Genomic DNA, 15,458 nt, shown 5'->3' on the forward strand with positions numbered 1-15,458 from the left:
CTTTTTTTTTTTTTTTGAAAAGATCGAGAGTAAATGAAGAGTCTTTTTGCAAGCGTTACACAAACGACCGACGTGCAATTTCGCTGAAGATAATAAGGCCGACGGCACTGTTCACACGTGCCGTTTTTATATCACGCGACGTGTTTAATTGCCAAGCCATGTGATCAAGGCAGGCCTATAAATAGGCACGATGTTACACAAGCTTCAGATACAGGCCACGCGTGAGGGCGCTTCCCACAGCATGGAGCTCATGCAACATTGAGTTCCATTTTAAAGGGAACAGCTTTTCCAAAAAAAAAAAAAAAAAAAAGGTGGAGAAAATGTAAAGCTCTTTAAAGATCTCACCTTTTTTTGTGTTGACGTGAAAAAATTGAAAGAGCGACTGTTTTTCTGGGAAAGTGCAAATCTTTATGCTATCCATGTAGACCCATGCACTGCAGATAAAACGTTCTCATGATTAGCCAGATCTTTCAGTCCTGACGTTCAGTGGGCAATGTGTGCTTACCGCTCACCCAAAACACCACTCGATATTCCCCTCCTGCTCCCTCATCAGCATTCTCTCAGCACAAACCCACAGCTCAGGAGCCGACCATTCAACATCAAATCCCTCTTTAATGTCTGAGGCTCTTCCTATTTATCTTCCCAAAACGTCAACGTGCTGAGCAGCGCATATGAAAATGTACTCCAGCTGCAAATGAGAACACAGGAAAATGTTTAGAATTGATCTAAATATCTCTCAATAAAAATATATCAACCAGACAGGAATCATTTTCAGGAGGAGATTCAGGAAATATCTTAAAAGAAACCACTGTAACCTTTATTACATTTCCACAGTAGAACTCCGGCTGTTTATCAGCAGTCACGTTCATATCCCAGAGCTCAGAGTGTAGCTAGCTGATGTTTTCCCAAGTTTTACCAACTCAGATCTCGAAATCTAGACCTTGTCTTGCCTTAGGTTCTGCACTTCCTTGCATCTTTGCCGTAGCCTCGGTTACTTCCATGCTGACAAATTGCCTTCGTTTTGTTTTGGATTCTTTTGCATTCTGATTTCTAAAATTTGTATTTTTGCATTTCGGGCCAGGAATGATGTCATTGCATTACAGATAAACAGGACAATGTCAGCAACAATCGTGGCACGTTTGTGGCTATGACGTCAGTCCTAGCTAACAGCCGACACCCCAGGTTGATGCTAGCTTTTTGATCTTCGTATAATACAGCTTTACGCTAGTATTGTACATTGGCGAGTTTCATATTTATGCTAGCATTTGAGCTTTGTATGTTTCAGCTTGATGCTAGCATTTGAAAATGGAAATTTTCTACCTTGTGGTAGCCTTTAAACCTTTGCAGTTGAAATGAATCTGAAAATTGAAACAGCGTGATAAAATCGTGATGTTGCCAACCAAACCCACTAGATAAAGGAGATTCTGTGATAAATGCACTTAACCAATCAGTAGTCTGCACTGTTTTTAGCTCCACCTACATGTTCCTGTTTATTAAGTATGCTACCTGGATAAAACAGAGAACCAAATTCATCAGTGACAGACTGACAGGATGCAAGGCTTTTATCTTATTAATTTACTTCCTTAGATAAAAGTCCAGTGTATCCCGGAGCTCTTTGTTGTGTGTTTATTTGGAAAGTACAAGACTGAGCTTATTTTTGGTCAGTACCGAAAGGAACACTAGGGCCTGCTCGATCCTGTCTTTCCTCCGGGATTTTGGAGTAAATTGATGTCTATTGATCTGCCTCGCACTCTTCAGGCAAGAACGTTTCAGTTTCATTCACTTACCGAACGTGTGGTGTATGAGATCTTACACATTTTTGACGTAAACGCACTGGACACTGGATGAAAAAGCTGAGATTTTATCTCGTCAACATTCAGCTCGTGTCTCTGTAGGAGTCTGCCCCAATACAGCCGCTTATTCCTGATCGATAAGCTCGAGAGAAACTCTCTGGATGATTATAATAATCCAAACTGAGCGAAAGATTACCTGAACTTCATGTTCACACTTGTGCTTTTGTTTCTCTGGCTATAAAATAGGCAAGTCAAGATGGTCAACTTCCAAAAAAAAAAAATGTAATAATATATACAGTGCCCTCCACTAATATTGGCACCCTTAAATATGAGCAAAGAAGGCTGTGAAGAATTGCTTTATTGTTAACCTTTTGACATTTTGTTCAAAATTTCACAAAAATACTCTGTTTCATGGATATCACACAATCGCAAACACAACGCAGGTTTATCAAAGAAATATCTTTGTTTAATATAGGTGTGCAACAATTATTGCCACCCCATGAATTCATTCGAGAAAAATATATTTGAGTATATTCCCATTTATATTTGATATTTTTTAGTACACCTGGGTGACTAGGAACAGGAAATTGTTCAACCATGACTTCCTGTTTCACAGGGGTATAAATATGAGGTAACACACAGGCCAAATTCCCTTAGTCTTTCATAACAATGGGTAAGAGCGAGGAATATAGCTGTGATGTGCAGCAAAAGGTTGTTGAGCTTCACACAATGGGGTGTGTCTATAAGAAAATAGCACAAGCATTGAAAACGCCCGTTTCCACCATCAGGGCAATGATTAAGAAGTTCCAGTCCACTGGAAATGTTATGAATCCACCTGGAATTGGACGCGTGTCTGTATCGTCTCAGCGCACTGTGAAGAGGACGGTTCGAGTGGATAAAACATCTCCAAGGGTCACAGCTGGAGAACTGCAGAAGTTAGTTGTGTCTTGGGGTCAGAAAGTCTCCAAAACTACAATCTGAAGTCACCGACATCACCACAAGCTGTTTGGAAGGGGTTCAGGAAAAAAAGCCTCTACTCTCATCCAAAAACAAACTCGAGCGTCTTCAGTGTGCAGACACTACTGGAACTTCAAATGGGATCGGGTTCTACGGTCAGATGAAACCAGAATAGAGCTTTTTGGTAATAAACACAGAGGAGGTTTTGGTACACAGAGAGGTAGCTGTATGGAAAAGTCCCTCATGCCCACGGTTAAATATGGAGGAGGATCTTTAATGTTTTGGGCTGTTTTTCTGCCAGAGGACCTGGACATTTTGTTAGGATACATGGCATCATGGACTCTATCAAATATCAACAGATATTAAATTAAAACCTGACTGCCTCTGACAGAAAGATTCAAATGGGCCGTGGTTGGATCTTCCAGCAGGACAACGATCCAAAACATCATCAAAATCAACACAGAAATGGTTTACTGACCACAAAATCAAGCTCCTGCCATGACCCTCCCAGTCCCCTGACCTGAACCCCATAGAACACCTGTGGGGTGAACTGAAGAGGAGAGTCCACCAGCGTGGACCTCCAAATGTGAAGGATCTGGAGAGGTTCTGTATGGAGGAACGCTCTCAGATCCCTCGCCCAGACATTCCCCTCCTTTCCTACAAAACTATCATTTATGAGTCATTGTATAGGCACCATCGTCCTGTATGAGGTTAATCGAATGTGATGTTTTATTCCTGAACGTACATCCTCCCATCTAAGTGAGAATGTACTACACATTTTAAATATGTAATCCCGGAAATTCTTTAAAGGATTCTAAAATCAGATTCAAATCTCTCAACTCTCCAAAAAGCTTTCACGTGCTTTTGTGTAACAAGCTTTAAGGAGAAGCAGTCTTTTAAACCTTTTAACCTTGTTCTTGTCTTTTTACCTCTCTTTTCGAAAGCATTGAGATTACAGTGTGTGTGTGTGTGTGTGTGTGTGTGGTTACAAAATGAATCATTGAAAAGGCTAGCTTTCTCTCCCTGGAGAGACAGGGCACACACTCCACAACAGATTTGCTTTTCATTTTAATTCACATTATTTGGATTTCTTCCGAGAGAGAAAGTGGGGTCGAGTGTGTCTATTTGTATGTCGTGAAGCATGACCGAAGGAGTTTGACCCCTTTTTTGAAATGTATAAGAGAGTAGAGAAGAACAAGGCAGCTAGACAAAAGCCTATAAATAGAAGAAGATCTGCACACACACACACCCATACACACACACACACACACACCGGCTGATTAAAGGCCATGTGCTTCCTGCGAACATGCACCGTCTCAAGAGAGTCACAATGATTCAGATTGGATGGGATTCAGTATTTACCCTCCTGTGTCCATCCGAGCATGTCAGGATGAAGAGTCTCTGCTATATCGATGTTCCTTCGGCTCCGTGGCCCATCAGAACCGCGCAAAAACATTCCTTCAGTCATGGTTGTGTTCACTGGGTCACCAAACCTAAACACCCTGATATGCCAATTAATGCATGTGTTTGAATTTAATTTAATAAAATAATATCTTTTAACGGGCGCACGGTGGCTTAGTGGTCAGCACGTTCGCCTCACGCCTCTAGGGTCGGGGGTTCGATTCCCACCGCGGCCCTGTGTGTGTGGAGTTTGCATGTTCTCCCCGTGCTGCGGGGGTTTCCTCCGGGTACTCCGGTTTCCTCCCCCAGTCCAAACACATGCATGGTAGGCTGATTGGCGTGTCTAAAGTGTCCGTAGTGTATGAATGTGTGAGTGTGTATGTGATTGTGCCCTGCGATGGATTGGTACCCTGTCCAGGGTGTACCCCACCTTGTGCCCCATGACCCTGGGATAGGCTTCAGGTTTCCCCATGACCCTGAAGAAAGGATAAGCGCTATAGAACATGGATGGATGGATTTCTTTTAACCTGGAGAATATAATATCCTGAAAACTTAGAACTCTGGCAACACCTAGCCATTAGAACACAACAACCTGGTACCATACAACCCCTGAAAGCAAAGGGTGATTTAATCAGAGGGATCATTAGGCTCTGGAGACATACACTAATGACAATTTAGCAAACTATGGAATGTATGGTCCTGGGAACTAATGAACGTATGGTCCTTAAAAACTTATGGATATGTTCCTAGAACATTTTAAGGAACAAAAATGTTGCATACGGTTGCTTCCTTGGAAATTTTAAGGAGCAAACTTAGAGCCCTGGGGATATAGGGACAGTAGAACATATGGTTCTCCGATTGCAAGGCCTTGGAATCATAGGGACTTAGGAACATATAAGGTTTTTGGATCATAAGTTCCTGGGAATATAAAATTTTGGGAACAATCATGATCATCTGGGAGATCATAGGGATGTTTACTAGAAAAATTTAAGGAGCAAACATAGAGCCTTGGGATATAGGAACGTTGGTAATAGGACGCTTAGAACCTAAAACAATGAGGATAAGATCCCTGGGAGCATAGGAATGGGGGCCTTGGTAGAAGAAGGTCTAGGGAACATTTGGTTCTGGAAAGATATCACACTGGAAACGTAGAATTCTGGGATCATAAAGTTGCTTCATGGAACATTTTAATTAGGGATCATAGAGCCTTGGGAGTGTAAGGATCTGGCATTGTAGGAACCTAGGGAGCAACGATCATCTGGAATTTCGGGCTGTAGAAACATAGGGACTTGAGAAGACAGGTTCCTACATTCCCAGAACCTTTATATTCTGAGGTCTTGTTCCTATCGTAAGTCTCACTGTTTTTAAAGCCCATGAATCCCAGCACCCTGAGTTTTCTAGGTTGCTACACTTGCAGGTTTGTATGATCTCAGACATGGATGTTCCAATTCTCCAGAAGTGCCAGTTTCCAAGGTCTTGTGTTTCACTGGCTCTATTTTCCCAGCGCTCTGTGTTTGCTCTTTAACATTGTTCTACACTCAACACAGTAAATGTTTCCACAGACCTTTATGTCCCCAGAACGCTTTGTTTGAAGGGTTCCTACATTCCCAGGGGCTTAGATATATTCCCAGTGCTCCATGATTCCTAATTGAAAATTTATAAGAGAAAATGAAGCCTCGGCATCGTACTGTAGGAAACTTGGAAACATAGAGCCTTGAGAATATAAAGTTCTAGGAACATACGGAAGAACCAAGCGATTATAGGGACCTGGAAGCAATGGAACCCCAGAACATATTCTATGTTTCACAGCAGCATGAAAACGTAAATCATGTAAACAGTTAGCACTCGTGTTATAGATCAGTCTGGATTGTTATAGCGTGTTTTCTTTTCCAATAACACACCAGTGTCTGCTTCGCGGTCCGCACCTCCCCTCCTTTCTGATGCATTCATTCTCTTGATCTTGCTTCAACTTCAGGCTTTAGTCGAGACACACACACACACACACACACACACACACACACAAAATAAATGAGTAAACATAAATAAAAACGCAGACACACAGGCAGCGGACGCAGACATTAAAATCAATTTGCATTGGGAATCAAATCAGAGGAGCTGGTGGTCTGCATAAACGCAGGAGCGCAAAAGCCACATCACTTATCCAACAAATCAAATTTTAATGGCACGTATTCCATTCCACCCCCTTACTGCTCTTTGGATAGCCTCCACACACACACACACACACACACACACCAATACACCAGAAAGCCTGGAGCGATGCGTTAGCTGGAAAAACATTAGGCCGCCATTAGGGAGCTCCGCTTTGTCAGGGCCATCACTCATGTCTCTCTCTCCCTCCGTCCCATAAAAGTGTGTACGCATTATTATACAGAGAAGCATGTGAATGATAACAACAGAACAGATTATTAAATACGTCTCCTCTGGAGCAACAAAGAGTGACCAGTGCTTAATGATTACACGATCGAGTGCTGATGTTAGAATATTAATGAAGATAAATGAGCGTTTACATTTAAGTCTTAAAATCCTCCAGCGCTAGCCTTCTCCATATTCCGCTCATGAAGCTTAAAAACAAAAACAGAGTTGAAGCAGCGTTTTGTTTTTATGCACCGAAGAACACATTGCTAGTAAAAAATTGTCACATATTTGTCCATCTACTACTGTAGATGTACTACTACTACTAAAAACTATATATATATATTTTTTTGCTTTTAACTATCTTTTAATATTCGTCTTACTTTTACTGGCGCATTTTGTTTACAATGTTTAAATCACAATATTGTGATTTAATTCTAATTTTACACACTATTTATATTTGTATGCCTCTGCCACTAGGTGGTGTCTGAGATAGTGTACGCCGACGTTAAACTGCGGAGAGCCGAGACAAAATACGGAAAAAGTCGGCATGTCTGCTTTAGTTGCTTTATTCCTGTCTTTATTTCACACCGGAAAGCCCTTTGAGCTGCTTTGTAAATATATAGAAGGTGCAATATAAATAACATTTATTATTATTATTATTATTATTATTATTATTATTATTATTATTATTATTATCCATCCATCCATCCGTCCGTCTATATTATGTACTGCTTATCCTTACTGGGTCGCGGGGAGCCTTGAGCCTATCCCAGGGGGCATGGGGCACAAGGTGGGGTACACCCTGGAGGGGGTGCAAAGCCATCGCAGAGCTATTATTATTATTATTATTATTATTATTATTATTATTATTATTATTATTATTATTACTACTACTACTACTACACTGGCAGCTATTCGTTTGTCAGATGCTTCTGTTCAGGATGTAACACAATCAACTCGCTGTTCGAAGTCTTGTCAGTAAAACAAGCGCAGCAGAACCCCACTATAGCTCTAAATAAATACAGGAAGAGTCAAAAAGAGCTACAACTGAACATTACTTCTGGATAAAATGCTGGATAAAAGTCACAAAGCGTGCTGTCAAAGCATTCTGCTATTGCCAGTAATGACACCTAACAATACACACTCATAACGATAATGGAGTAGTACAGCCGACTGAACTGGATTAGACCAAGATATAAAGAGAACACACTTACACAATAACTCTATTTCATTAAAAGGTCACCTGTCAGTCAACCTCAGCGTGTGAGATTAGCTACTATCCAGAGACTAAGCCAACGCACAGCTATTCTTTTCTCTTCAAAATGGGATATATAGTTGCCAGATTGCTGTGGTATAAGAGGAATAAAACACTTCTGGACATGCTGAAGTCGGATATATATATATGGGATATATATATATATATATATCCGACTTCATCGGATATGGTATATATATATATATATATATGGTATATATATATATATATACCATATATATATATCCGACTTCAGCATGTCCAGAAGTGTTTTATTCCTCTTATACCACAGCAATCTGGCAACGGCTACAGTGTTATATTTATTCATCTGATCACATGTCGTACTTTTTATCCATTTAGAGTTACATTTAATGTTGTGGAACCTCCACAGAGCATGTTAGTTACTGTAATCAGTTTGGAGCAGCTGTAAACAGTGTCTACAGTATAAACTCGTCTGTCCTGAACATGTCTGAAAAAATGTAAGGTTACAGCTTTACCTCTGAAACTGGAGACTCCTTCCATGGATGTTAATGATCATAACGATACAGGGAGTAATACAGTAGTAATAGATGGGCAAAGTGCCTTTGGTTACTCTATAGGAAAGGAGGGAACCTCAGGCTTAAACGTGATACGATACGATTTGGAGAGGGACTAGTTTCACATCTTTTCCACACCAGTTCTCTGTCGTTTTTTATTTTTTATTTTTTATGATATAATCACTAATAAACGTTGCTTCGATTCATTTCAGTCGTCCCCTTTGAAAGCGATGCATCGATCCGTATCGTCCGATCATTACAGGCAGCAACAGGAAGTCAGTGGAGTGAGAACGTACCGTGGCGTAATCTACTTTGTCTTGTGTAAACAAATAAAAAAATCCCCCTCATATCCCTCTCTCTTTCCCCACTCACGAAAATTGCAGATTGTATTTTGTTTATTGTATTCCAGTCAGCATACCCGTTGTGGTGGTCACGTCTGGATGAATCATTTATCTTACGGCTGCTGAAGACGTACGCACGATTGTGTTCCTGAATGGAAAGGGGAACGACTATCTGGACCAGAGAGAGGAATAAAAGTGGCAACCCTTTGTGTTTATTTCTATCATTTTCTTTGAAAGCAATTTCATCCTTTTTTCCAGCTGTACGATAAAAAAAAAAAAAAAAAAAAAAAAAAACGATTTAAATTTTTTTTTATTTTTTTTTTTATCTGAGAGCCTGTTGGACAGAGATATTGATTGAAAGTTCTTTGAAATTTCATGAAAGGGCTCTAAAACGCAGCGCTTTTTTCCCCTCCTTCAAATGAAATCATAACAAGGTGTGAAATGACAGCACTCTGCACACAGTCAAGTAAACGATCCAAAAACTACAAATAAATAAATAAATAAACGCACGTGCATAAAGCCGCCAGAACCTCGCTGAAGCTAACAGGGGGTCAGAAACTCTTGTGCTTTCAGACTTCCTGCCTTTTGTGTCGATTACCAAAATAAGCAGCTCATGCGGCATTCACGGTAGCTATGACAACACTCATCATTCCTAGCTAGTATCGGCTAACCGACTAACCTAGCTTGCGCTGGAGGTTATAATGCAGATGCAATAACGATTGGCGATGAAGAGGTCGTTTGTCTTAAAGTCACGTTTCAGTGTCGGAGTATCGGCAACGAAATATGCGTCAATCAACACGCCATCAATCTGCTTATATTCGCTCAGTAACAAGAATTTCACCAGCACCCTGCTGAACCCCCCGAACAATACAAAACATCACAGAAATTCTAATGGTTTCCACTATAAATACCATAGCAAACCAACAACTCACCACTAAAACCATTTGCATTTCCGTTATCGGTCCTTAATGGTATCCAATAGACATAAACCATTACAGTTTCCATTAAAACCAATATAATTCCCATTATAGCCATTACAAATTCTATGAGGGTTTCTGTTGTTTTTTCAGCAGGGCACTTTGTCCTCCGTGCTTATTATTATTATTATTATTTTTTTTGCTTAGCACCCATCTTCAGAGGCAAAAATAAATAAATAAATAAATAAATAAGTGATTGACGTCACTCGGTGCTTCTGGAAGAAGTGTGCGCTGATGGTGTCGATAGTAATAGAGTTCATTAGAGTTAGCATAAATAAAGCTATGATTCAAGTCCAGTAGGGGTCAAACTGGCAAAAAGAGCAAAACAAAACAAAACCTAGCATGAACTATAAAAACTAGGAAATACAGCTAGACAAAGCAACAAAGAAAAAGATAATGAGTCTCGGAAGATCAGCAGTAGGTAAATGCAAGACTTAGCAAATACACAGAACTACAGCAGAACAAGATACAGGGAAGAAAATCTACAAACAACCATTAGTACGATGGAGAACATGGAGTGATTCATCATGCCTGTGTACTAATCCCTGGTAAAAATAAAATAAAATAAAATAAAATAAAATAAAATAAAAAAACCCAACGCAGTGAGAGTTCCAGAACATTTCTTGAAGATGTTGTGTATGTAAAGAAGAATAAGTCTCATTTAAGGAATAAAACACTCCATGTCATTCTGTTATAGGAAAACAATCAATGACAGTGTGGTGTAATTAAGCGTCACCAGCCCAAAGTTGATTCATTTCCTGTCCCAGCATGTCCTGAACTGTGTGAGCAAAGAACATTCGAATAAAAACAAAAACGAACAAACAAAACACAAACGAAAGCGCAAAAAAGTGTGAACTCCTCTGTCCTGAACACTTCCCTGTTCTGAGAAGAACCCTGACACCGGAGACTCCTTCCATAAACGGTAAATAAACGTCTCCTTACAGAAAACCTCACCATATTAAAGATCTTATATGTTAAACAAATACGTCCGGTGCCTGTCTATAAGCTAGTAGGACGAGCGCAGTAATATAAACCACTGTTAATAAAACTCAGAATCCGTACCACCGAAACTACCACCGATTTCATCTTACGCTGTAGTCGACGTTTACAGAGCAGAATATCGTCCAGAACGGCAGAGAGGAGTTCGATTTGTCTTCTCACCGCCGCGTGCACTTTAATATTTCTCTCTTTACGTTATTGAACTTGACCCACTTTCACTGGGGAGTGTAAACACGCGCATAATTTCCAATCTCTTTCCGATCCGGAGCCACTCATCTCTAGCGATGGAAGCTGTGGTGCGGTTGCTATGAAATAAGCGCAGCGTGCGCAGGACGGACTCGCAGCAGTCATCTGAGAGTCGTTCCAAACTGAAGTGCTGAAAAACAATTGCTTCAACAAGTGCCCTTCTAAACGCTCATTATTGAGGAGGCCAACTAATGGACACTTTGCCTTTGAGGCTCTTTGAAGTGTTTTTTTTTTTTTTTTGAATGGCTTTTAAAAAATTTGCGTTCTCCTGTAAATGCAGGTCAAGTTACAGTAAATGTAACTGGTGGCAGTGCAGAGAGGTTTTCAATGCTTATTTTTATTCCACGATGCTGTTGAGCTCTCGCTTCTGACAGTAGAACAGCTGCAAATCAGAGGTTTATATTAATGTGCTGGTTTTAATGTGAGTGTAACAATAAATGGATAAAAAAAAGCATGATAATGTTCTTATTAAAAACAAACATAAAGAAGACAAGTCTAAGGTCTATACCGCTTATCCTTTTAAGGGTCACGGGGGAACCTGGAGACTGTCCCAGGGAGCATGGGGCACAAGGCAGGGTGCCAATCCATCACAGGGCACAATCACACACACACTACAGACACGCCAATCAGCCTGCATGTGTTTGGACTGGGGGAGGAAACCGGAGTACCCGGAGGAAACCCCCGCAGCACAGGGAGAACATGCAAACTCCACACACACAGGGCCACGGTGGGAATCGAACCCCCGACCCTAGTGGTGTGAGGCGAACGTGCTGACCACTAAGCCACTGTCAGGCTGAACTGAAAATTGCTGAACACGATCAGAGAACCAACCAATGGGAGAACAGGGGAGGAGACAGAACCAGGAAGTAAAACAAAACATCACAATAAGTGCACGAGTAAAACACGTCACGTGCACTGCTCATGCTCTTATTCTGACGTGTTTTATTTGACTTCCTGGTCTCGTCTCTGCCCCTGTTCTGTTATTTGTCGGTTTGACATTTGTGTTTATTTCTTCTCAGGTTCCCGTTTGATTAATTTGCATATAAATACCTTCACGTGTCGTTGTTCATTGTTCGTGTTTCTCGCTTTCTCATGCCTTCTACTCTTTCCCACCTTTCCCAATATGTTTAGCGCCACATGTTCAAAAACCTTCTAATATAATACAATACAATCCCTTATTCTGCGATGGACTGGCACCCTGTCCAGGGTGTACCCCTCCTTGTGCCCGATGTTCCCTGGGATAGGCTCCAGGTTCCCCGCGACCCTGAAGAAGGATAAGCGGTATAGAAGATGGATGGATGGATGGATGGATGGACAATCTCTTATAGTAGTATAAGTAATAGTATAAAAGAATAAATAATCGGATCCAGTGTTTGAAGGTAGAACAGGACGGAACCATGACGTGGCCGTTGGTCCACGGGGAACGCAACGACATTTCGGTTTCACTTCATCGTGACTGCAATGAGAGTTCATTTTAAAGTGATTTTGTTTTTGAGAGCTGATGATAGTCGCCCACTCTCTGCCACTCTTTAACAGATGGCAAAAGGCAAAAGTCTATGCTGTTAATCATGGCACCGGCCTCCAGAGATGCTGAAATATGGTACCATCCATCTCCAACACACACTCTCCCAGAGGTCTTACAAGGGTTATTTAAATGTATTTATCTACCACGGCAGTGTTGAATTCTCGATTTTGATTGGTTAAAAGATTTTCCACATCAGCAGCTGTGACACTAAATTGTTCAAACGTTTCTATGTTTCTATTCTTACATATTTTAATGCCAAATTCAACTGCATTCACTGTGCTTTACCTTTAATAACTGTTCAATAGACGATTCATGAAAGACACAGTGAAGAAGCTTCTAATCCACGATGCAGTGCCTCGACACGAGCCGTTCTGATATGAGGACAGACGAAGTGCTAACCAGGCTCCTGCTCTGATAAGGCAGCAGAGCTGAAATGGCAGCAAAGCTAATTAGCCAAAGGAAATTGGGCAGCAGTCCGTATCAGTGAACTCAAGGGGAGCCAATCTCAACAAGCCAGTAGGGCCGAGGAGGGCTGTCTGCGCCGCCATCAACAGGTACGAGGGGTTCTGTTGCGTTTACAGAGGAGGAATAAAGAGGAGGCTAAAAGATGAGATGTTTAAAACCGGGTGAGGAAGATGCATGCGTAAAAATCGTGAAATGTACGACGAAACCGACGTTGTTTTGCTAATGCTAATTTGTGCGAGAAGATTTGTTTACCGAAGTGATCCCATCTTTGATTCTGTGTCCCGTATTTTAAACGCACAATAGATCCCAAAGATTTAAAAAAAAAAAAAAAAAAAACAAACGACAAAAAAAAAACAAAGCATGTAAATATGATAAAATGACGAACTCGCTAATCAGACCGATCGAGAACCGTCTTAACGGGCGGAGATTAATATTCTAACGAGCACGCTCGGTTGACCTTTCACCTTTCGTCAGGAAGAACGACTGAAACGCGACAACGCAACACCGAATCGTAGGTAAAGTTCACACAAGATTTACCTGAGATTAGCCCCGCCCGTTTCCGCACGTAAATTCCCGCGTTAATGTTGAAATGATTCATGATCTGTACCGTGCATGACGTCACCAATATTAACCGTATTACAAAGCAAGCTCATTGTTGTTAAGTTGTTAATATTCGAGTGCACAGAAGTCGACGTCCAACCATGGCATCCAAAATTATCGGCACCCTCGATCGTTATCGTGTAAGCCAAAAAAAAGTCTGCTTGGAATTTGTCTCGTATTGGATTTTTAGCATTTGATTGGATTGTTTACTGTTTTCTATCAGTAATTTAATGGATTATTTACTGCACAGTTGGGGGTCATTTTTAATCTTTTACCAGTTTCAAATCAGGATGCTATATATCTACCCTGGCTTTGTTGTTTTCCCTTCATCATTAAATTACATTATGAGAGAAATCTAAATCGAATGTGCGCCTATATGAATCGAAGGAAGAAAATCATTAAAGCTATAAACGCTTTTTCCGAGAACACGTGTGATACATTTAAAGGCACCACTGACACTTATGGAAAGAAAATGACACCTTTTTGGGCTTTTTTTTGAGCCTGTTTTTTGGCACATTATTGGATTGTTTACTGTTTTTATATCAATAATTTAATGGATTATTTACTTCACAGTTGGGGGGATTTTTTTTTTATTTTTTTAAATCTTTTACCAGTTTCAAATCAGGATGCTATTTATCTACCCTGGCTTTGTTGTTTTCCCTTCATCATTAAATTATGAAAGTAATCTAAGCTTCAGGTGTGGCTAAATTATTTAAAGGAAGAAAATCATTAAAGTCGTAAAATGTTTTCCACAAAACAGAATTATTGGCACCCTGAATGAATTAAAATAACATTACAGGTGAGGTCGTTCACTCATCCTTCGCATCCCTCATAGGAGAATCCTCTCCTTCGGTGTCCTTGGTGCTCACTTGTAGCGCGTCCTCTCCAGCTTATCTTTACCAAAACTGCCGGGCATCGTGGAGGCCGCAGGACCGCGTGTAAGTTATGAGAGCGCCGTGCTCACCCTAATCAACTCTGACTGATGACTCTGTCCTGCTCGACCTCTTTCTTTTGAATGATGACTCGCTGCTACTGAAACGTTCTCGCTGTAATTAGAAGGGCAGGAGAAAACAACGCCGTCTGAGACGTTTTGACAAGTTTTAGCTGTTCGTGATAAACTTCTGAAGGTCTAGAATGTTCCTCGGGTCAGACTAAACCCTGACCGAAAGCAGCATCGGTCCGGTATGATAGAGGAACATGGGCAACGTTTGACTTGGGATGAATTTTCAAGAAAAGATTAGAAGAATAGAAAAAAAAAACCCCCATAGTGTAATTACTGAAGTTTTCTGTAAGGAAATGATTGTTTAACATTCATGGAAGGAGTCTCCAGTGTCAGTAACTGTACTGAGGCAGAGCTGAAACTTTCTTAGTCACATGATAAGCTGAGTTTAAGACGGGGGGAAAAAAAGAGGCGCTTGGTGTTTATAGCTACAACGTAAGTGATGTTTTCTAGACCTTCTACAACATTATATATAACTATAAATGGATAAAAAGCAAGATGAATTGCTTTGCTATAGGAATTTTCACCTCTCGTTCATCACTCCACCCTGACGTTGATTGTTTTCCTTATAACAGCACAACACGGAGTGTTTTGTTCCACGTTTATCATTGGTGAATTAGTATTTGAGGATGGCGGTTAAACAGATGTTTTTTTTTTCCTCTTGTCTACACACAGGCATGTATTTTTTCACCAGAATTGAAGCATTGCTGAAGTTCACGTAGTCCAGATGTGTGTATTTTCATCATTCCGCTTGGGATAACCTTCCAGCCAGAGGCACCGTCACATGATCTGTTCACTCCTGTATACAGTAACCATGTAATTTCATGGGTATTTATTCACTAACGGTAGCAGGGTGCTCAGTTTTTCGCCTTTCCTATATAAGTTTGGCAGCTGCATGGAAAGCGAGGTCCGCCGGCAACGTCGTTCCACGCTCACGATTCTGAACAGTGCAATCCAATTAAATGTAAATCTGACGACAAACATATA

This window comes from Ictalurus punctatus, chromosome 8 (assembly GCF_001660625.3).
Source record: "Ictalurus punctatus breed USDA103 chromosome 8, Coco_2.0, whole genome shotgun sequence".
In the NCBI taxonomy this organism is placed as follows: domain Eukaryota; kingdom Metazoa; phylum Chordata; class Actinopteri; order Siluriformes; family Ictaluridae; genus Ictalurus; species Ictalurus punctatus.